The sequence below is a fragment of the Typopeltis vanoorti genome, chromosome 18 (assembly GCF_054136105.1).
Source record: "Typopeltis vanoorti isolate ZY-2024b chromosome 18, IOZ_Tvanoo_1.0, whole genome shotgun sequence".
NCBI classification, from domain to species: Eukaryota; Metazoa; Arthropoda; class Arachnida; order Uropygi; family Thelyphonidae; genus Typopeltis; species Typopeltis vanoorti.
Window position 1 is genome coordinate 1,741,072 of NC_143566.1, and position 22,924 is coordinate 1,763,995.

Consider the following 22,924-nt stretch of genomic DNA (forward strand, 5'->3'; position numbering starts at 1 on the left):
GAGATCAGAGCATTGTAGAGGAAGTATCATCAAGGAAGCTGAAAGTGGGGTTCCTCAGGGCTCAGTATTGTGACCTGTATTGTTTAACCTTTATATCAATGACATTGAATAGATTGCAAAAAAACATTCAGTTGTTTGCAGATGATGGGAAGCTTGGAAAGGTTTCAGTAATAGTGCCAACTTAGTAGCCCTTCAGGAGGATCTGAATAAACTGGACAGATGGGGCAAATGAACAGGAAACTAAATGTAAAGTCCTGAAGATTAGGATCCATCAATGGAGGCTGCATAGTCTGTTGAAGGAATTATACTAGTAGAAGTGGAAGAAGCAAAGGACCTTGGAGTGATGATTGATAGAAACTAAGTTCATGGGACATATTACAATGGCAGTGAAGGCAACCCAGAGAACTGCTGCAATACTGAGAAGAATACCGACCACTACAGATAAAAAAAAAAAAAGTCCTGATTCCATTGAATAAAGTCCAAATCAGACCACATCAGAATTATTGTGCTTAGATTTGACTGCTAGGATTTGAAGGGGATAAATTAAGCTTGGAAAGAGTACAGAGGCAGAAAACAAAAATGATATCTGGACTATACAATGTTAGTTATGAGGATAGACTGAGGGAATGTGGAGCAAAGTCTGGTTGATAGGTGATATGGTTGAGACATTTAAACTGCTGAAGGTACAGGGGTAACACTGGAGAATTCTTTTATCTGGTAGAACAAGGGAAAGGAGTGAGGACAAGAGGCCATCATCCCTGGAAGTTGCAAAAGGAAGTCATGAGAAAGAGGGCGAAGAGCAGATTCTTTGCATGGAGGGTAGTGGAACTGTGGAATGCACTGCCTGCTAGGGTGGTGAGAGCAAGAATGGTGAAAGAGTTCAAGGAATGGTATGACAGACTGTGTTGTCTAGGAATGGGTCTCCTAGACTGTGCTGTCTACGAATGGGTCTCCCAGAATGAGTCTTATGACTCCATGGCAGTCCTGAACAACAACAGTAATAATATTTTTCATTCATCACAGTTATTTTCTAATTTGAGACTTTTGGGGATAAGTCACAGAAAACATCTTTAAGTCTCCTTGAAATTTTGGCACTGCTTTCCTTTTTAAATTTGTTATTTGTTCCCATTTTATGTTCAAAATGAAACTTTTTGAAATTGTTCGAAATGTACTAAGTTTTGTTCTATACTTATGCAGTACAGTCATTCTTTAAGTAACTGAAGTCCAAAAGATGTTCTTTATTTCTTTTCTTAGTATTTTAATTTTGTTGATGACTACAATATAATCTATGTACGAAGAAAAAAGAAAACCTGCAAATGCCGACCTGGTTGGCATATCCACTGTCCAGACAAAAAGGCTGCAGGTTTGAATCCAGCCGTGGGCATGGATGGTTGAGATTGTCGTGAAAGTACCAGTGGTGGTGGTGGACAGTAGATGGTGGTGATGGTGTAGAGGATGCGATTCTCTGTACAAAGAAAAAAGAAAACTTGCAAATGCCGGCTTGGTTGGCCGAGTGGTTAGCATATCCACTCTCCAGACAAAAGGCTGCAGGTTTGAATCCAGCCATGGGCATGGATGTTTGTGATTGTCTGTGAAAGTACTAGTGGTGGTGGACAGTAGATGGCAGTGGTGTAGAGGATGCAATTGGTGGAGATGGAGAGTTGTAGAGTAGGTGCCCTTCCTCGATGAGTCTTGGACTCCCTGGAGGTGTCAAATAATAATAATAATGAAAAAATTTCTACAGAGTGATCGTAAAGTCATGCAACCAAGAGTTTGAATTTGTACCAAAAAGTTTTCATTTTGGAAAGTGATTTTGCTAATCGTTCTTATGCATGTGTTGACAACGAATTTCTCAAGAAATATCCAGGTACAGCAGTCCCACAGAAGTTGATGATAACAATATTAGTGTAGCATTTTCAGGAAACTGGATGTTATAGATAGGAATTGCTCCAGAAGGCCCTTCATTTTGACTGATGATAAAATGGATAAGGTGAAGAGGGAAGGTTTTGTGGAATTCTGCTGCACTGCAGCAGAATTCCACAAAAAACGTCAGGAAACTTGTCATACAATCATCAATGTCATGGAAGTGCTTGGAAAGCTGCAAGTTCATTACACCTTCATCCATATCATGTGCACTTGGTCCATGAACCAAAGGACCCAGATAAAGGCATGTGAATAATCTTCTGCTCATTTGTTGAAGAATGTATTATAGAGATACTTGATACAGTTTTCTTCAGTGACGAGGCCTGGTTTCATCTCAGTAGGTATGTGAATAGTCAAATAGTCAAAGCAATAGGATTTTGTAATGTGAAAATCCACATGCTTTTCATGAAAAAGTTTTGCATTCTCAAAAATTTGGAATTTGGTGTGTGATATCAGATCATTGTATAGTGGGACACATTTTCTTTGAATTGACAGTGAATAATCTACCAAGACATCATCACACAGTTTGTGGCACTCCTTTATGTCAGTAAATGCCATTGTGGGTTACAGCACGACAGTGATACATTTTTTGCAAGAATTTTTCAGTGACCGTCTCATCTCGAAAAAATTGTGGCCTCCAAGATCACCAGATCTATCAATACCAAAATCTATCCTTTGGGGGTTATTTCAAAAGTGTTGTTTATCGGAATAATCCTCACACACTGGATGAACTAAAAATGAACATTTCAACAGTGATTGAAAACATCAGTGTGCAATTGCTTCACAAGTCGCATCAAATTTGGTAAAAAAAAAAGAGCAACAGTTTGCATTCACAAAGGAGGTGGTCAGTTTCAACATATGTTATAATGGGGTTCCTATTCTTATATAAAGGTCCAATTATAACCTGTATTTGTAACTGTTTCATTTTTCATATACTTGTAATTAATCTCGAAACAGATATGTGTTATTTCTGGGTTGTGCAACTTTATGATCACCCTGTATTATAAAGTTGTCCTATTAGCTGCATAAGTTATTCACATGTAACACTTTTCAGCATACACCAGTTGAGTCAAATTTAGCATTTATAACATATTTTATAATGTTTAATTAAATAGTTGTTTTTTTTTCCTAAAATATATTATTCTTCACTTTTCACTTATATAGAAATTACACTGAACATATCATTCATGCTGCATTTTCCAGATATATCTTCAGACATATCACGTCAGATATATCTTCAACAGTTTGAAGACATATCTGTCATCATCATCTTCTTTCAGGCCTCTTCACTTGTCAGCTGCTGACTGTTCTCAGATTTCACTCAGTACAATTCCTCTAGTCCTGATCCTGTAAACTTCTTTTATGCATAGTTCTCAATAATGGTCCCTTTCTTATTGTCCTTGGTGTTACTCTTTTTCTCTTTCCGGAGGTTGACTAATTCATAATTCTCAATGGACATCATTCTTCTCTCATTCTCTGGGCATGCCCATACCATTCTAAAACACATGCCTCTATCCTTCCCATGACAGGCTGTTCAACTTTCATCTGTGTTCATGTATATGAAATTCTCAGATGATCCATATGATAGCAACTATCTGTATGGATCATACAGATAGTTGCTATACTTTGAAGAAATCCATTTCCATAACTACTACTTGTCTCCTCTAGCTGTTAATGAGTCTCCAACACTCACATTCATAATATCATACTCTCTATAATCATGATACAGTATCTTCTTAGTTTCCTTGAGACCTAAAGACTCCATAAAATACTATTCATTGTTCTAATATCTAGTCATGCTTGTCCTCTTTGAAATGCTATGTCCACTTTACAATGGCCGGACTTATTCATCATGGAGTCAAGATATTTGAAAGCAACTAATGATTTTATAGTTCCTACCTCAACTCAAGATCTGTTGCACTATCACCTCCAACTACTAGGTACTTGAATTTTAACAAATTAACTTGAAGTCTCCAATGTTTATATGTATGCAACAATTTTCTCATCTGCTATTCTACATCCTCCTTGTCCTGTATGAGAATCACCTGCATCAGTGAAAAGAAGAGAATGCAAGTCTATCTCCTATGGGTACGCCCATTCCATAGCACTGTCTGTTCCAATTCTCCAAGGCTACATCGAAATAGAACCTTAAACAGCATTGTGACATACAACATCCCTGTTTGTATGAGCTAGTAGTAAATTCCTCTGAAAGTTTCTTACCAATCTTTATAGAAGACCTAGATTTCTGGGTACATTCTCTACACCATATCTACTGTTCCCTCATCTATTCCTACTCTCTTCAATACCTGACACAATGTCTTCCTTGGGAAGTATCACAGGCTTTCTCTAGATCTACAAAAATTAAATGAAGTTCTTTATTCTTAGCAACCATTTTCTGGGATATCTGTCATAAAGAAAATATATTATCCATGCAAGATCTTCATGCCCTGAAAACAGATCGTTCTTCCAATATTATTGGGGATGTCTTAAATTCCATTCTGTCCTTCATGATTCGACTAAATATCATGCTAATCGAACGTGACACTTATTCCTCTATAAATTTTGAGGTTTTTCTTATTACTCTTCTTATGGATGGATGATATATGACAAGATTCACTCATAAGAGATATCCTTGCATGCAATCATTTTGTTGAATAACAGTGTCATAACCTGCAATATTTTAATACCACCATACTTGAACATCTCTATTACTATTCCACCAGGGCCAGCCACCTTTCAATTTCTGAGACCTGAACAACCCACCTCACCTTCCCCAATGTCACTTCAAATGTTCTGTCTCCTGACAACAGCTTTTTGTCCCCTTGATATTCCACCCTATCCTGTCCATGCGGTTAGCCTAGTGGCTTTGCAACCATATGGCTGGAGAAGGGGTGTCCTAGGTTCGATTCCTGTCGACAACATGAGGAGCTTAAGGATCTTTCTCAGCCATAGCCAAGTTAGCCAGTCTTGGACATGGACAGCGGGGTTTTTCTACCAGTTTATCTGGGGTTTTTCATTCACAAGCAGGCAATTTCATATGATGATATAACGGCCCTGTGAACACACATCGATTACAGTCAAGAAGAGACTCAGCCATAGGCTTGATTTGTTAGCTATGTTGGTCCTTAGCCTGGATAAAATTGGGGGGGGGGGGGACCTTCCCATGGTGCTGTACCTTCCCATAAAGGGACTCATGGTCGTTATATCATCATACGAAACTACTACTACTCCATCCACCCCTATCCTCATATAATAAACCTTCACAGGATCTCTTAACCTCTTGGAGGGAAACGATAAGTCCTACTTAAGATCTATATGGGACTCGTACCTGTCGCACAAATCGTCAAGCATCGGAAGAGTGATTTTATCCCACCAGGTATTCAATTTCACTGCACTTTCTTTCCCACACTTCTTTAGCCTTAATTACCATTCATTTCACTTGTATCATAATAATGTTGTACTCCTTTCTGTCCTGAAAGGTGATACTGCTTAACCATATCTTATATGCTCTTTCCTTTTCTTCAACCTTCTCCTTAACTAGTTGACTCATCCAGTCTATATTTCCTTGCCTCTTACCTCACCTTTAAAGGGCCTATTTAACAGTCATGTATGCATTTCTTTAAATGTGTCATACAACTCAGATGCAGGTCTCTCTCTGGTTACATCCAATTTCTGTTCAGAACATCATATATCTAAATCCCTTATACTATCATCTTGTAACAGTACTATTTTGTATGTGGGATCTATAACTCATGTTAGAGACAATCGTTTGAAACAGCACTGTGAAAGGATTGAAAATATTATTAAATTCTTCCAATATTTCCTTTCAGTCCCTGAGACATCTTCAGCGAGTACAATACAAGACTTGTCACACACACACACACACACAGAAAGGCAACACAAAACTAAGTAAAGCACACGGACAAAAGACTAGAGTTCTATGTACATGAGGCATTCTCTGCGGACACCTGTTGGCAGCCTACAATGTAACTGGGATCTTGAAGTATTAGTGTTTATCATATTTTGGTAAGTTTAATGCAACCACATTAATTTAAATCAGGCTGATTTTTGAAAGTAGCTGCAGATTCCAAAAATAGTCTTTCTCTTCTAAATTTACTGTGATGGTGCACTGTAGTCTTCTTCCAATTGATTCTATGAGTCATACCTAAAGCATTGTCTGCAAGGCCTGATTTACCATGGTCATGACTGCAAATGTATTTTTTTTTTGTGTTCTTCCATGAGGATGTTGGCTGATCTTCCTGTCTGTCCTTAGTAGGCCAATTTTCAGGTGCTTAAGGGTCAAAGCTGTATAACTGAGAGGAGACCTCCACATAGCCTTTAAAGGAATGCAGAGAACCGACCAGGGCTTCTGACCTAATGTCCAATCCTCACCTTCTCGTGGTGCACCCTGTTGGGTATCTACTTTGATACTGAACGAACGAGGATGGGCTGGCAATTTGGGATTTAGCCGACCAAATTGTATTCTTATTGGTTAAACCAAAATAAAAAATGATGGTACAACATGACAAAATTTCATGCCGTCTGGGGCGTCGCCCAGTTAAACAAGGCCCCCGTTGTTTTCGCCAGGGAACCAGGGCGAACAGCAAAAAGTCAGCTACTGGAACAAATCTGAAAACAAACCCCAACTCAACATCACCAGAGTTAAAGATCGGTACTATCAACGTAAGAAGCCTGAATGGCAAAGAAATGGAGCTAGCTGAGGAATTAGATAAGTACCAGATCGACATAATTGGGGTGACTGAAACAAAAAAGACCAAAACTGGTGAGATCTTTCTGAGCAATAAATACAAAATGTTATATTCAGGCAATAACAATCAAGGAAAAGAAGGAGTAGCCATAGTATTCAACACAAAATACGAGGCTAATCTTCTTGAATGGCAGTCAGTCTCAAGTAGAGTAATGTGGGCAAATATCAGAATGGGGAACTGGACAATGAGACTTATTTGTGCCTATGGTCCCACAGAAGGTTCTACTAAGGTAGAAGTGGAGGAATTTTTTGAGGCTTTAGAAAAAGCAACTGACACAATGAAAAAGGAAAAGTTGGTCCTTGTTGGGGATCTAAATAGTAGAGTAGGAAATGATTGTGAGACATACAAAAATATTTTGGGAAAATTTGGAGAAAAGAGCAAAGCTAATAATAATGGCAAATATCTGTTGGATTTCTGCTCAGGACATGGACTGGTTATTACTAACACCATGTTCCAACATAAAAATGTGCACAAATTCACATGGAGAGAAGAGGCTAGGAATAAGAAAAGTCTCATTGACTATGTTATTGTTGATAGTGATGTTTTCTCCCTGGTGCAGGACACCAGAGTGTACAGAGGATTTGAAATTGGAAGTGATCACTATTTAGTCTTGAGCAGGATAAAATTGAATTTCATATTGAAAAGAATAACATGCAAGAAAGTTTTAAAGCGAATAAAAGTTGAGCAGCTCTCGGATGTAAACTGTAGACTAAAATACAGAAATATTATTGAAAAGAAAATGAAAAAGTTTGAGAACAGGAATCAAACCTTGGAGATTCAGTGGCAAACTCTGAAGGAAACATTGATTGATTCTGCCAGAGAGGCATGTGGTGAGGTTGTGTGCAAAGATAAAAAAATCAGAACTCCCTGGTGGACACAGGAAGTTAAAGAGGCAGTGAAGGAAAAGAAGAAAGCATATCAAATGTTCCTGGCAAATAAGTCAGCTTTTACACTTACAGAATACAGAGACAAATGTAAGAAAGCTAAACAGTGTGTAAAACTAGCTAAACAAAAGTCATGGGAGGACTTTGGCAAGAATATAGAAAATAAATATCAAGAAGGTGGCAAAATATTCTGGAGGTTGTTGAAGAAGCTTAGGAATGGAGGAAAGAGTGCTGTAAAAGGAATTAGAGATGATAAAGGTGAAATGAAAACAGGAGAAAAAGATATCCTTGAAGTATGGAGTAATTACTTTGAAAAACTGCTAAATGAAACAAGCAGTGATGACAGCACAGTGATAAAAAACACTGACCAGGCATGCAGTCAGGAATACATATCCATACTTGAAGTAGAAAAAGCCATCAAAGGCTTGAAATGTGGAAAGGCAGCAGGAGTAGATGATATTCGACCAGAAATGCTGAAGTATGGTGGTATAAGAGTCTTACAGTGGCTGCACTGAATAGTTCAGAAAGCCTGGACAGAGGGACGAATTCCCGATGATTGGAGTAGAGCTCTCATAGTACCCATATATAAAAAGGGAAATAAAACTGAATGTGAGAATTACACAGGTATTTCCCTACTGAGTGTTCCTGGCAAGATCTATGCAAGTATACTTGAGAAACGGTTGAGAAGAATTGTGGAAGAAAAGCTTGGTGAAGAACAAGCTGGATTCAGGCCAAATAGAGGCTGTCAGGATCAGATCTTCACTTTACGACAAATAGTCGAGAAAGCATGGGAATATAACAAAGATCTGTATTTAAGTTTTGTCGATTTGGAAAAGGCATATGACAAGGTGCCAAGAGAGAAGCTATTCAATACGCTGCAGTTATATGGTGTCAATGGGGCATTATATCAAGCAATACTTAGTCTTTATTTGAGTTGTGAGTCAGCAGTTAGAATTGAAGGAAGTACAGGAAGATGGTTTAATGTTAAATCTGGTGTGAGACAAGGATGTACATTATCCCCTCTGTTATTCATTATCTATATGGATCACATCATGAAGGAATGTGGTATTAAACCTGATATCAAAATTGGAGATGTTAATGTCAGCTCTTTGCTTTATGCGGATGATGTTATACTTCTAAATAAATCCGCTACAAGTCTGCATGATTCTCTGACTAAATTGAATAGCTGTTGTAATAGATATGGTATGAAGGTCAGCAATAAAAAGACAAAGACAATGAAAATAGGCAGAATCATTGAAAATGTCAACTGTGTTGTGAATGGAGAACCTGTGGAACAAGTAAAACATTTCAGCTACTTAGGCACAATTTTTACTGAAGATGGTAAACTAAATATAGAAATAGACAACAGAATCAGCAAAGCTGGTATCGTGGGAAGTCAATTGAATAAATTCATATGGAATAAGAAAGAAATTAGTCGGAACACTAAATTAGCTGTATACAAGACTGTGTTCAAACCAATTTTAACTTATGGATCTGAGAGCTGGGTCAGAAGTAAAACACTTGACCAAAGACTAGAGACCGCAGATATGAGAGTCCTGAGAAAGATTAGAGGCGTGAACAGATGGCATCAATGGCAATATCATATTAAAAATGAGGATATTAGGAAAGAACTTGACATTGTCAGCATCCAGGAATGCGTTAGCAGAGCTAATCTCAGATGGTATGGTCACTTAAATAGAATGGGAGAGGAAAGATTAGCAAAACAAGTGTTCTCTGCCAGGTTGGCAGGAAAACGACCCAGAGGAAGACCAAGATATAGGTGGACTGATACGGTACAAAGTGCCTTAGACGATAGAAATATAAGATCTGATAATGTTGGAGTCTTGACAAGTAACAGACTGATTTGGAGGAAAATTGTAGATAGGAAGTTAGTAATGATGTAATTTTTTCATGTAGTACTGTCATATCCTGTACACCCCTTGAGGGTACATGGCAGGAATTTGATGATGATGATGACACTTTAAATACTCCAGACACAGAAAGAAGAGGAAGCTGATCTTTAGTAGAACATATAAAGGTAGCAAGCTTTTGGTGGGGGTTTGAAAGCCATGCAGAGATTGTATTTCTTTAAAGCTCTGGTTATGTTTACTGAAGTGCCTCTATTATTGGGGATGATGATAGCATTACTAAAATCCTTTTGAAGAGAAGGTTGAGAAATGGGGGAAAGGATGTTTATTTATTATTATTATTATTATTATTTTGATACTGTGGTAATTGTAAGTGGTATTGCATGCCTTTTTGGTTGGGTGTGCTGTGATCTGGCTTATGCAACCCACATTACAAAATTTGACCATATAATTGCATTTTTATCAATGTATGAAAGTTTTAAGAGTGCACAGTACATCAGAACTCATCTTAATTGGTTCAATGCAATTAATTGTAGGATAAATTGAAGTATTCAAAGTTATCAATTAATTGTAACTTTGAATACTTTATCAGCATAGAGTGGGAGATATGTATGCATTTGTTTTAAGATATATTAGAAAACGATAAGAGAATGCCATATTTGGTTGGTATGTTTGAATTACTCAAAGGTATAATTTGGAAGAGGACAATGAGGCTTATCTCCTTCAAATACAATCATATAATCTGCAAAAGATCTGGCAGAAAATGGTACATTCAGTAGATCGTCAACACTGTTTTCCATTGTAAATATGGGCAAAAAAGTTAAATTATTTAGAGAAAATTATATATCAAAAAACTGTTTGTATCAGTGTCCTAAACACATCAGTTCACACTTCATGCATGCAGAACAGATGAAACTCATGACAGCAACTCATGACAAATGACAACGTTCAACTGGATTGGTTGACACAATAGCCAATCATAGCTAATGGTTTCTGGGTGATATTGTCTTAGCACACACCCTGCCTCACCTTCTGGGTGGTTTAAAACCACTGAAATGCAAAGATTTGACCTGCTGCACTATCTGTATGTCTGTTCAAAAGGCACAAAGGCGTCTGTATTTGTGATCACACAACCCAGCTATTAACCTGAATGTAATGCAATGTTTATACATGTTCAAAAAAGTGTTCTCTTCATGAAGCATTAGCACGTTTAATTTTAGGAATCATGCAAAGTCAGGAAACAATTAAGAGATTTTTTAACAGGAATAAATGCAAAAATATAATATTGGTGATATTGCAATTCCACAGGTGTGCAATGCACACCCTGAATATATGACCCTGAGAACTGTAGCCATTAAACAGGATGTGGTATATGTGATTAAGTTCTGCAGTAAGAGATGACTAATTGGAACAAAAGTTATAGGCCCTATTAGTTTAATGTTTTAATGATACCAAATTGTTCAGAGGGGAGGGGGAGGAAGTTTGTGAATGTATCAGCCTATGTGGGTGGGCTTCCTACATACTGAAAAGAACAGGCTACTATTTGGCAAGCTTGTTACTAAGGTGTCTAAAAAAAGGCTAAACTATTATTAGTTTCTTTTTCCATGATAAACTGGATTCTGGGGTAAAGACTATTGAAGTGAGAGAGGAAAATCTGATGTGTCTGGACCATGAGGCTAAATGGAGAACATATCATCCACATATCTTATCAGATAGAAGATATGTGAAGAGCTAAGTCAAGAGCTTGTTTTTTAAAATATTCCATAAAAAAAAAAGGCAAAAGAGTATTCTTTGATATTCTGAAATATCAAAGAGAATGGTAACAGAGTTCAGCATTCAGAATAGCTGAGAGCACCAACTGCAAAGAGTTTATGGCTGTTTTGGTAGTAGCAAGCATGGCATGTATAGCAAAGCTAGCACACTTGTATTAAGGAGGGCTTTTTTTAGACTTGAACTTGACGTTCACACAGTCTTGTAATAATTCTGAATCCCAATATCTTTTGAGAAAGGCCAGACTGTGGAAAAATCTAGCCAACTGAAGTTTCAACTTACTGTAATGTTTTTCCTTATGAGCTATATTTTCTCCATGAATAATCATAGTTTGTGTGTTAAGACTTATGTGCTGGGAGAATGTCATATTAAAGGCTTAATGAAGTAAAACATTACTTCAACAATACTTTAACATTTATATTAATGAAATATTAATACAATCCATTGTATTAATTTCCTGGAATAACAAAATAAACACACTATTATTTGCAGATGATCAGATAAGGAAGGCAATTTACAAAGAGCAATATATAATTTAAATGTTATAGTAGAACAGTTTGGAATGAAAATTTCCAGAGATAAAACAATGGTATTTTGTGGACAAACTCCAGTTAGAAGTAAAATAGTTATTAATAATAAAATAATAGAACAGATTAATACTTTCAGTTATCTTGGATGTGAAATGATGTATGGAGGAGAAAAGGACATTAAAATCTTCAAAATGTTTACAGATTATAGGCCTGATAAATAGAACACTCAATCCAAATATAGTACAAAAAGAAACATGCATGAAAATATACAAAAAAGATAAAGAATAAAAACAACTGAAATGAGATTGATGAGAAGAACTGCAAAATACACATTATTAGACCAATTTCTAAATCACTTAGGGAATTGAACAACGTAGATCCGAATATAAATTAAATTATACTTTAATAAATATCTCCGATATTTCGGCAACGTCACGTTGCCATTTTCAAAAGGAACTTACAAAAAAGGCACATGCAAGCAGGCACTACAACACAGTAACTGAGAATGAAAATTATGAAGCTATCGTTCTCCTAGAAGTCCTGATGGTGCCCTCTAGCGGGCTAAAGGTGTTCTTGGCCGTTGGGCTGAAGGTCTGCTGATGTATGCCTCCCAAATTTGGGGCAGTCGCATACAACCAAATTTGTTGAGGTTTGGGGAGTTTCTTAGGGCTGAGGCTGATTCCGAGATATCAGAGATATTTATTAAAGTATAATTTAATTTATATTCGGATCTATGTTGTTCAATTCCCTACGTGATTTAGAAATGCATAACCAACGTATAAGCCTGTCTATTAGACCAAGAAAGAATGAAGATATTTTTAAATAACTAAAAACAAAATCAATGGAAGAAAAACTAAACAATTATAAACAAAAATGGATACAACATGTAAACCAAATGGCCAACACCCGATATCCCAAACAAATGCTAAAATATAAACCAATTGGAAAGAGAAGACCAGACAGACCTCAAAAAAGGATATTGGATGGATATTGAGACTGGAACAGACCATATGGTCTATACCCATAATTAGCGTCGTCATGATGATGATGATGAACATTACTGAGAAAGGATTAAAAATATTATTTAATCACATAGGAAAAGTGGATATTAAAGATCCAAAATTATTTCAAAGCCAAATGTTTGTAGAAAATTATGAAAATTTTGTAAAATTTGACCTGAGAGCTCATGTGAATACAATCCTTGGCATCAGTGTTGCCTTAGCTTGCACTACTTAAAAGAACATGGTGGCTGCCAGTGTGCCTATATGTTTACCTTTTGCCAGTACATTTTTTAAAAGTTTCACTGGCCTGACAGCTGTTTTGAACTGAGTGGTTCTCTTCAGAGACCAGGCAGAAATTTTAAGAGAGCAGAAACTCTCATTTGACTAAACTGATATGATGGAAGTTGAAAGTTTTACGGCTTGGTTATACTATAAATTAAAGAACCTTGGTATCACTTCTTGAGCTGGCGCCCACTGATGAGATCTCAAATAAAGGTCGAAACCAATCTGGGTAGTGGCCCTTCCCATAATGCATAGCATTATATATGTCCATTGCATTATGGGATACTAAGGCAATTGATGTAAAGCTATTAGCCTCTATATACAAGTAGCCAAGTCTTGAATTGACTTCACATGCAAACTTGTTTGCTTACACTTGGATAAACGATGAAACCAAGAATATAATTTCTTGCCATCTTTAATTTATGATATGACAGAGATCAAGCCCTTGGTTTTCACTCCCTTAATCATGTAAGTTAATCTGATGTAACATTTACTGAGCACACTGTTTGTTGCACTGATTGAGTCAGTATACCCAAAGATAACTGAAATAAGTGAAGTTTGGTTGTCTGAGGAGGATGTGATGTCAGGATTAGAAATATTTTATAGTTTCTACATTCAGCTTTGAAATAATGCTGGATCTAATATCCACTTTGCTTATGTAACTCTCTTATATTGTTAATGAACAAATTAAATAGTAGTGGTCCAAGAACAGAATCCTGCAGCACGCCACTAATAGTAGGCCTTCTTTTGGACTCTACTCCTGAATAAACTAGTCTCTGACATCTCTCCATCAACCACCCTCCTGTCCATCTCACCAACCTATATCCATCCCCATCTGCTGCAGTTTACTGATTAGAATTCCATGTGGTATCCTGTCAAAGGCCATTGCAAAATCCAGCAGTATCACTCTAAACCCATTACCTTTATCCAACTCAGCTGCCACTGTATTATAAAATGTGAGCAAGTTACTGAGGCATGACCTACTCTTCACAAAACCATGCTGCTTCCCATACAGTATCCCATTTTATCTCTCCACTCCTGTATTTTACTCTTGACCAACTTCTCCAATACTTTGACAACAACTCCTGATATGCTGATCGGTCGGTAATTTGCTACATCAGTCTTGGAGCTTGCTTTCTGCAATGGAACTACTTCCCCCCACTTCTTGACCATGTTGTCCAATCTAAGTCTCAGCTCTGGGTTAGTCCAGAGCTGACACTTAGATTAGACAACATGGTCAAGGGCACTGACACCCTCACTACTTCACGTAAAACTAGAGCTGGTATACCAACCAATCCCACAGTTGCATATTCATACTAATGTTCTATAATATGCTATGCACCTCCATTTCACTTACCTCAGTTCCCATATAAGCACTTGGCTCTCTCATTCCTGAAATATCACCACCTGGATGATATACATTTGCAAAGTATTCACTTAGTAATTTTACGATTTCTACTGATTCAGTTACCTCCCTAAAATCGGCATTCTTTAAACTCATTTTGCCATACACATTCTTTCTTTTACTTGCAATATTATTATTATGGGCAACTCCAAGGAGTCCTTAGACTCATCGAGGGAGACCCTAACATCATGTCAAGAACAACTATTCAACATTCACACAGTATCTACCATACTTTGTCTTGAACTCATTCACAGTCATGGCACCCACGACAGACTCTGGCAGCTTATTCCACTCATTCACCACTCTCCAAGTAAAAAACCTAGCTCTAACACCCTTGCCCAGTTTCCATGGATGGCCCTCTAGTCCTCCCACCACCACCACCAGTCCTGTTCTCACAAATATCCTCTGAATTAATCTTATAGAAACCCTTCAGTAATTTGAATGTCTCAATCATATCACCCCTTTTTTGCCTACCAACCAATTTCTGCAACCCCAAAATCTTCAACCTGTTCTCATAAGGTTCATTCCATAGACCTGCTACCATCTTGGTCACTCGCCTCTGGATCCTCTCCATCAAGAAGAAACCCTGTTGCCCAAATCTGGGCACAGTAGTCAAGATGGATCTTATCAAGGCTCAACACAGAGGAACAATAACTTGCTTGTCTCTGCTCGTCAAAGTATTCTTCAGTAACCAAGTGATTTGATGAGCTGATTTAGCCACTTTTGCAATGTGCCCCCCTAAACTTCAACTACCTATCCACCAACACTCCCAAATCCAATTGAAATGTATATTGAAAGAATTTGGGATTCTCTTTAGCCTGCATTGCTAACTTCCCTTTATAATCTGCTTTTGCCTTTCTTACCATTCAGGACTTTGGACTGTGGCTATGGAGAGAGAGAGAGAGAGAGAGAGGGGTTGAAAAAATGCGGATTGCAAAGTTTGGTGGATAGGAGGAAAAGAGCATGATAGAGACATTAAAGTTAGTGACAGGATTTTATTGGATTAATTCGCATGAGATTATAAAAAAGAGTAGAAAGCAGGAGGGGAAAAACCAGAGGTCATCCTTGGAAGTTATGTAAGAGTGTGGTGAAGAGGGAGTGGTGAGGAGTAGACTTTTTAACATGGAGAATTGTCAGTGAATGGAATGCATTACCAGCCTGTGTTGTGAATGAAAGAATTGTTAAGGATTTTAAGATTCAGTATAATAAATATGTTATCAGTTGAATGAACCTCTCGATGAGTCTGCCAACTCCATGGAGGGTGCAATAATAATAATAATAATAATAAATAATATAGCTCATCCTTTGTGGGCAGTGAGGCTAGTGATTAGGTCTGGTTCAGTGGGATTGCTTTAGGACATGTGTTTCATAAGCTCATCTTCATTATAGTCAACAGTGAATGTTATTAATTGATTTGGATGGGTAGCTACATGAAAAAAGTATTTCAGAGCAGTATGCTGAAGAAAAGTAAGAATATCTGGAATGTTGACTTCTCGTTTGAAGTTTGTTGATGTTGGAAGGAGATGTAAGGCTTCAGGCTGGTGATCCATATGTCATTATTGGTCTGATGATTGACTTGTAAATAAGTAATTTATTATCTGTACTTAAACAGCTGCATCTGCTGATCAATGGGTATAGTTGAGCAACTGCTTTGTTTGATTCAGTGCTAAAGAAATCAAATGTCAGAGAAATGTATTTTTCTTAAGTGAACTCTCAGATGGCATGTAAAAGTAATTACTAAAGAAAGAGTCATTTCGTTTCATTTTATTGATGTAAAATTACATAGGAAGAGTGGATATTAAAGATCCAACATTATTTCAAAGTCAAGTGTATGCAGCAACTGATGAAAGTTTCGTAAAATTTGACCTGAGAGTTTACAAGAATACAATCCTCAGCATTGGAGTTGCCTTAGCTTGCACAACATGAGGCTTGTATCACATACATACAAAAGCAACACAAAACTAAGTGAAGCATGTAGACGAAAGACTAGAGTCCGAACTAGATGAGGTGTCCTCTATAGGCACCTGTTGGGTGCCTAAGATTAACTCCTAGATCAAAATAACTCTACCTATCTTCATCATGTAAAGTAATTGGCCTTGTAAATGTAACAGGACACAATCTTACGTACTACCATATTAGGATTTGTCTCACCCTCACCTCCTTGGAACACTCTCACATCTTGCACTCTCTCTCTCTCTCTCTCTGTCTGTCTCTTGACCAAATCTTGTTTTCTTCTGATCCTTATGCTATTAGAATATTCAAGGGCTAGTGCTCTTTCTTTTCTGACTTAATTCCAGGATAGCGTAGGCATGAGTCTCTAGACTTGGTCGACAACATACCTAAGAGACGGTAACTCTGAAATAAAACCCTGGTCGAACAGGTTTTTTCATGGCAGGCCCAGTTCCGTGTCTATGTAAAAATAATATTGCTCTGAATCTCAGAATGGAAGGAAAATTTTTTTAATGTAATTCCAGATTGCCAAATTTTGCAAGTCCATAGTACATTAGTACTGTGAGTGGGCTGTGAGTGCAAGTACTGTAAATCTGGATTCACATGCTTGATTTTTACCAACAAAACATCCTTCCTTCTAAAATAAATTCTTATTTTTATATCTTTGTGATTGAAGGATGTAATCAGCAAGATTTTAATTATCATCATCAGAGCTCCATGGAGTCAAGAACTCATCGTGGGGAGGTCCCCCCCCCCGTTTGTCTCTCTCACACACACAGAGCTTATTATATTATACCTTAAATGCACTCGCATTATATGCAGTCACCATACTCTTAGATAATGCATTCCGATCATTCACTCTCCATGCAAAAAGGCCTGCTTCTTGCTCCCATGATCATATCCTCCTTATACAGCTTCCAGGGGATGATATACTGTTCTCCCTCCCACCATTCTATGTAAAACCTCTTCCACGTTAATCAGATAAAAACCTTTTGCTAACTTATGTCTTTATCATATCCCTCTCCTCTTCCCCTATCTGCTAGACTCTGAAAATTGCATTTTCTCAAAATTTCTTCATACTGAATATTTCAGACAACAGAAATTACTTTAGTCAATCACCTCTGTACTCTTTCCAATATCTCTTCATCCTTTTGAAAACCAAGTGACCAAATTTGTGCAGAGAAGTCCATATGTGACCTAATCAAGGCTTTACAGAATGCAACCATAAAAGGCAACAGGTTTGATACACAATTTCTGGAAACAAACCGGTTTTGGTCTTATTCTACACTTTTTCTTTTGGTTTCAGAGATCATGCAGGATACACCTACTCTTGTGTCTATTATCAGGAGCAAGGTTCATTCTATCAGCTGTTGAAACAAAACATTTGCAATAAAAAAAAAATATTTTTTCATGATGCAAACAGTTGGAAACAAACTACACAATAACCACAGTAATTAGCTTTCTTGAAATGAAAGGTACAGATATTTTGCACTAAAAATATGAGTACACCATCAGTGCTTAGAAACAAAGCAAATCAAAGAAACAGGAAGAATACAAAGTAAATACAACAATCAGTTTACCAATTAAAAACTGTTGTCATGTGCTAGAAATTAATATATTAATAAATAATATTATTAAAACTATTTTTGATGGTACTATAAAATGAGAATCTCCCAAACTTTTGAGGGGGGAGGGAGGGAGAGAGAGAGAGAGAGACGTTCATTCCGATTCAGATTTGACAGATTTAAAAGATCTTTGCAACTTTTGTTGCAAAGGCGTTCATATTTAAAACTGCTTCTATGGAGAAGACGAGCTTCATTCCACCAGATACTGTTTTTAGTGTCAATGCTATGTTGTGCCAAACCAGCCTTCTGAGGTTTCATGTATTCAATATAATACTGATGTTCACCAATTTTTTTTTTCCCACAGAACAGCCTGTTTGTCCAAAGTATGTTAGATTACATTCATACAGTATCTGGTAAATGCTAGCTAATGATAGAGGTGACAGTTTGTCTTTTGTTGATGGCAACAGATGAGAAATTTTATTGATAAGAAAATATGTGAGAATAAGGTGATGCTTCTTCAAAATTCTACTAATCGGTTCAGAAATACCGGAAATATAAGGGGTTGGAACCCTGTGGCCTGTTGAAGAATCCTGAGGTGTTGGAACATAGGAGTCAATTATCTGCTGGATTTGATTAGGATTATAACCATTAAATTCCATTAAAGTTTTGATAGTTCTTGAGGGAGAGGAGTACACCTTATGTGCTCTATTCATTAAATACTTGATAACACCAAGTTTTTGAGAGGTGTGATGAGCAGACTTTTGATGAATATATCTGCCAGTAAAGGTAGGATTTTGATAAACACTGGTTGATAAATTACCGGAGGCTGCACACATAAGAAGGACGTCCAAGAATGGTAAACTACCAGCCTTTCCTTTTGCCATGGTGAACTGAATGCATGGATGAAGGCTATTGATCCATTGTAGGAAAGTGATAAGTTAATTTTCAGAATGAGGCCAAATAGCAAAAACATGATCAACATAACAAAACCAATGAGAGAGTTGGGGATGAATGAATGAGAACAAGGTATCTTCCAGATGGTTCAAAAACAGTTTGCCAAAGGTGGAGACAGAGGGCAACCCATGGCAGTACCTTTAACCTGTCTATAGATCTTGTTTTTCCAGCTGAAATATCCTGATTCTATAACAAATTCAAAAATCCATGCAATATCAGGAGGGTAATCATCATATAGTAAATTAATAATGTCAGATAATAGAATGATGGTAAAGAGGGAAACAATGTCAAAGCTGACTAACAAATCCATTTGAATATCCTTGGTTTTCTCAAGAAAATGTGTGGAATTCTTGATGAATTATCAGGGTCATCCAGTATGGGCAGTTAATAAACATGACAGAAATTTAGCAATTCTATAGGTGGGAGAGTCAACACAATTCACGATGGGTCTTACTGAATAACCTTCTTTATGAATTTTTGGGACACCATATAAATGAAGAGGTTCTGTCAAAATGAGTGTGCAACTTGTCCAAAGTATTTGGATCCCAATTAACAACTTCATTAAACAATTAAATAAGTTGCTTATTAATCCTTATTAAATAACTTAGGGAAATTACAACATACAAAGGATATAAATTAAATTAAGCTTTAAACTATATTTCCAATATTTCAGCAACGTCATGTTGCCATCTTCATAGGAGATAAATTTTTTTATGAGAGAGGACTTTGAAGTATTGTTAAAGGGAGCAAAAGAAAAGAATAATAGAGTTAGGATGGTGAGTCTGTTGCCGCGGTACGACAAAGAGGAGTTTAGAAGGAGGGCCATAATCGTAAATGACTTTATGCGCAGGTTATGCTGACGGTGTAGTGTGGATTTCGTGGACGTGAGGAATGAGTTTGATGGGCGAAAGGATTTATATAAGATGGATGGCCTGCATTTGAATGGATTTGGTGTGCAGAGACTGGAAAAAGTGCTGCTGAATGAAGTGAAAATGGATGAGCAGAACCAGGGAAACTAGAACTACCAAGGAGGGGCGGGAAGTGGATATGCGGACATCAGTGAGACAGTTCAGTGTAAGAATGTATATAATGTACCCGAGCCAGTACTAAGGTCAAGTAATCGAAATGCGATAGTTAGAATAACGCATCAAGATAGGGGTGGGACAAAGGGGGACCTCTGCATTTCATGTATACTAATGCCAGGAGTATTAGCAACAAGAAGGAAGAATTTTTAGCCTTTGTCGGCTCTTCCTGGCCACAGGTTATTGGCATTAGTGAAACATGGCTGACGGAAGATGATATAGTTAGTGGGATAGAATGTGTAGGTTATAGTGTGTTTAGGAGGGACAGAGAGAATAAAATGGGGGGGGGGGGAGGAGTGTTACTGATGATAGCTGATGAACTGCAGCCAAGGAGAATTGAAGTTGTATTGCAGGATAGTGAAAAGAGCTCATTTGAGGCTATTTGGTGTGAGATTGAGACTGGCAGAACAAAATATACAGTTGGGTGCTGCTACAGACCAGGTGATGGAATAGATAGTGGAGATAGTATGCATAAACAAATTGATGAAATGAGTGGAAGGAGGGTAATTATTATGGGGGATTTCAACTATGGTAACATTGATTGGAAGGAGGAGAGGACACGTGTGAGGAAGGAAATGGATTTTATTCAATTATTAAGGTATAACTATCTGAGACAGCATGAATTGAAAATACTATGGATTTGAGAGTGCTTGACCTGGTAATAGCATCTGAGAATTCGACTGTAATGAATATGACCAGGTTGCCACCTATTGGTGATCATAAGGTTTTGACCTGGGAGGTGGCTAAAGGTGTGGAATTTTCGATTAAGACCGGGTATATGTGGAATTACCGTGCTGGCAAGTATGACAAGCTTAGGAGATTGCTTGGTTCAGTGCCATGGCATGTAAAACTGAAAGGGCTGGATGTTGATAAAGCATGGGAAGTGGTCAAGGAGCATTTACAGGAGGTTATGGCTGATTGTATACCTAGGGTCCGAATAGTAAAACAAGTAGGGATTAAATGGATGAATAACACCATTAAGCTTGAGCTGCAAAAAAAAGAAACAACTGTGGAGAGAATTTAAAGAGAAAGGTGACCTGCAGGCATACGAACGGTACAAAGCACAGGCCAGAAGGGTAACGAGCATGGTAAAAAAAAAAAAAGCAAAAGCAGATTATGAAAGGAAACTAGCTATGCAAGCTAAAGAGAATCCCAAACAGTTCTTTCAATATGCTTCAAGCAAAAAAAAAAAAAACTGTACACAGCAGAATAATTTTAAAGAATGTAGATGGTAAGGTTAGGTTAGGTAAGGAGGTCACAGAATCAGTCGATATAGTGGAATTACTGAGCGAGCACTTTGCAAGAGTATATCATCCAGGTGGTGACATTGAAAGAATGAAGGAACCATTAGTTTATACGGGAATTGTGATGAATGAAGTGGAGGTTAATAGTCTACTACAGAACCTTAATGTGAATACATCTGTGGGATTAAATGGTATACCGGCACAGGTCTTATGTGAATCGGCTAAAGAATTATCAGTGCCCTTGACAATGTTGTTTAATCTGCATCTCGGATCTGGTTTAGTCCCGAAGGTGTGGAAAGAGGGGAAAATAGTTCCACTGCATAAAGGAGGGTATGGAGTTAATGGTTTTAATTTGTTAGTGACTTCTACAGGCCAAGAAGTGACCTTCTTAAGGAGCCCGTGTAATTTTCTAATTTGAGTTGGTGGGATGGTATTCAATAGGGAGGTAAGTAGCCCGATCTAATAATAGAGCATTAAGCTTACCTGTATAATTCGTGTGGTTAAGTACTACTGTTGCATTATCTTTATCCGCTTTGGTGATTACTACTTCTTCGTTTTTCTTCAATTCCTGCAGAGATTCATATTCCTTATTGGATATGTTGATTTTTGGTGGTCTTGCTTTGGTGAGAATACAAACAACATCCAGTCTAATATTGTTGGCGACGTGGTTAAGAAGGTGGCAGATCCCGCATTCAATTTGGATCATTATATCCTGGTCGGTAATTTTCTGGGAGCAATGGCGAAGTTGTGGCCACGTGAGAGAGCGTTGAGTGCTTCAGGCTTCAAATTAACTGAAGAAAGGTTGACTACAGTGTAGGTAGGAAGTTTTGGTTCAGAGGTCGAGTTCTTTTTTTAAATTCTCAAATTTCTTGATATGTCGACCTCGTATTTATTAAAATTCTTTATCCACAGCAGTGCCCAAGATGTCATATAAAATTGACCAAAGCTCGTGGTTTAACGTGTTGGAAAGCTCTTCTTCGAGTGCCTGAATAGCTAAGTTTGCATCAGCTAGGAGAAAGAGAGTGGGGGCAATTTGTTCTGCTAGCAAAGCTTGACTGGCACGGTTATAAATTCGGAGAGCGTTTTGTGATAAGAATCGGAGCTTGAATTTAACACAATTTGGGTTTACTTGATTATCCCGGCAGCATTTTAGAAAGGTCATATGGTTCAGTTGTCTAAATAAAGCTGAAGTTATCAAGTTGTCTTGATAACTTCAGCTTTATTTTACCGTAATGGTGGGCCTTGCGTAAGATGGAATCTCTGTGGATGATAGTAATTCTCGTAGAAAGGCTTAGATGTTGGTTATACATGCGTATTAAATAACTTAAGGAAATTACAATGTACAAAGGATATAAATTAAATTAAACTTTAATCTATATTTCTATATTTCCAATGCCATCTTCACAGGAACTTAAAATAAAAACACATGCATGCAGACACTACACACAGTAAATGAGGACAAAGCAGGAAGCTAATGTTTCTCTTAAAAGTCCTGATGGTGCCCCCTAGTGGGCTATGTAGATATTCTTGGCCGTTGGGATGAACGTCTTCTGATGTAAGTCTCCCAAATTTGGGGCAGTCCCATGCAACCAAATTTGTTGAGGTTTATTGTAAATAAGTTGCTTGGTCTAACAAACTGCACAGAACTTTTAATGCACTATATTGCATGCAAAAGTGAAAAATCAAACAATGTGAAT

General features: G+C 37.4%; 1 protein-coding gene across 2 annotated transcripts in view; it reads right to left on the minus strand.

Moving 5' to 3' along the window:
* Positions 1-22,924, minus strand: part of CenB1A (Centaurin beta 1A) — a 627,189-nt gene that overhangs the window by 533,278 nt on the left and 70,987 nt on the right. The gene's annotated exons all lie outside the window — the stretch shown is intronic.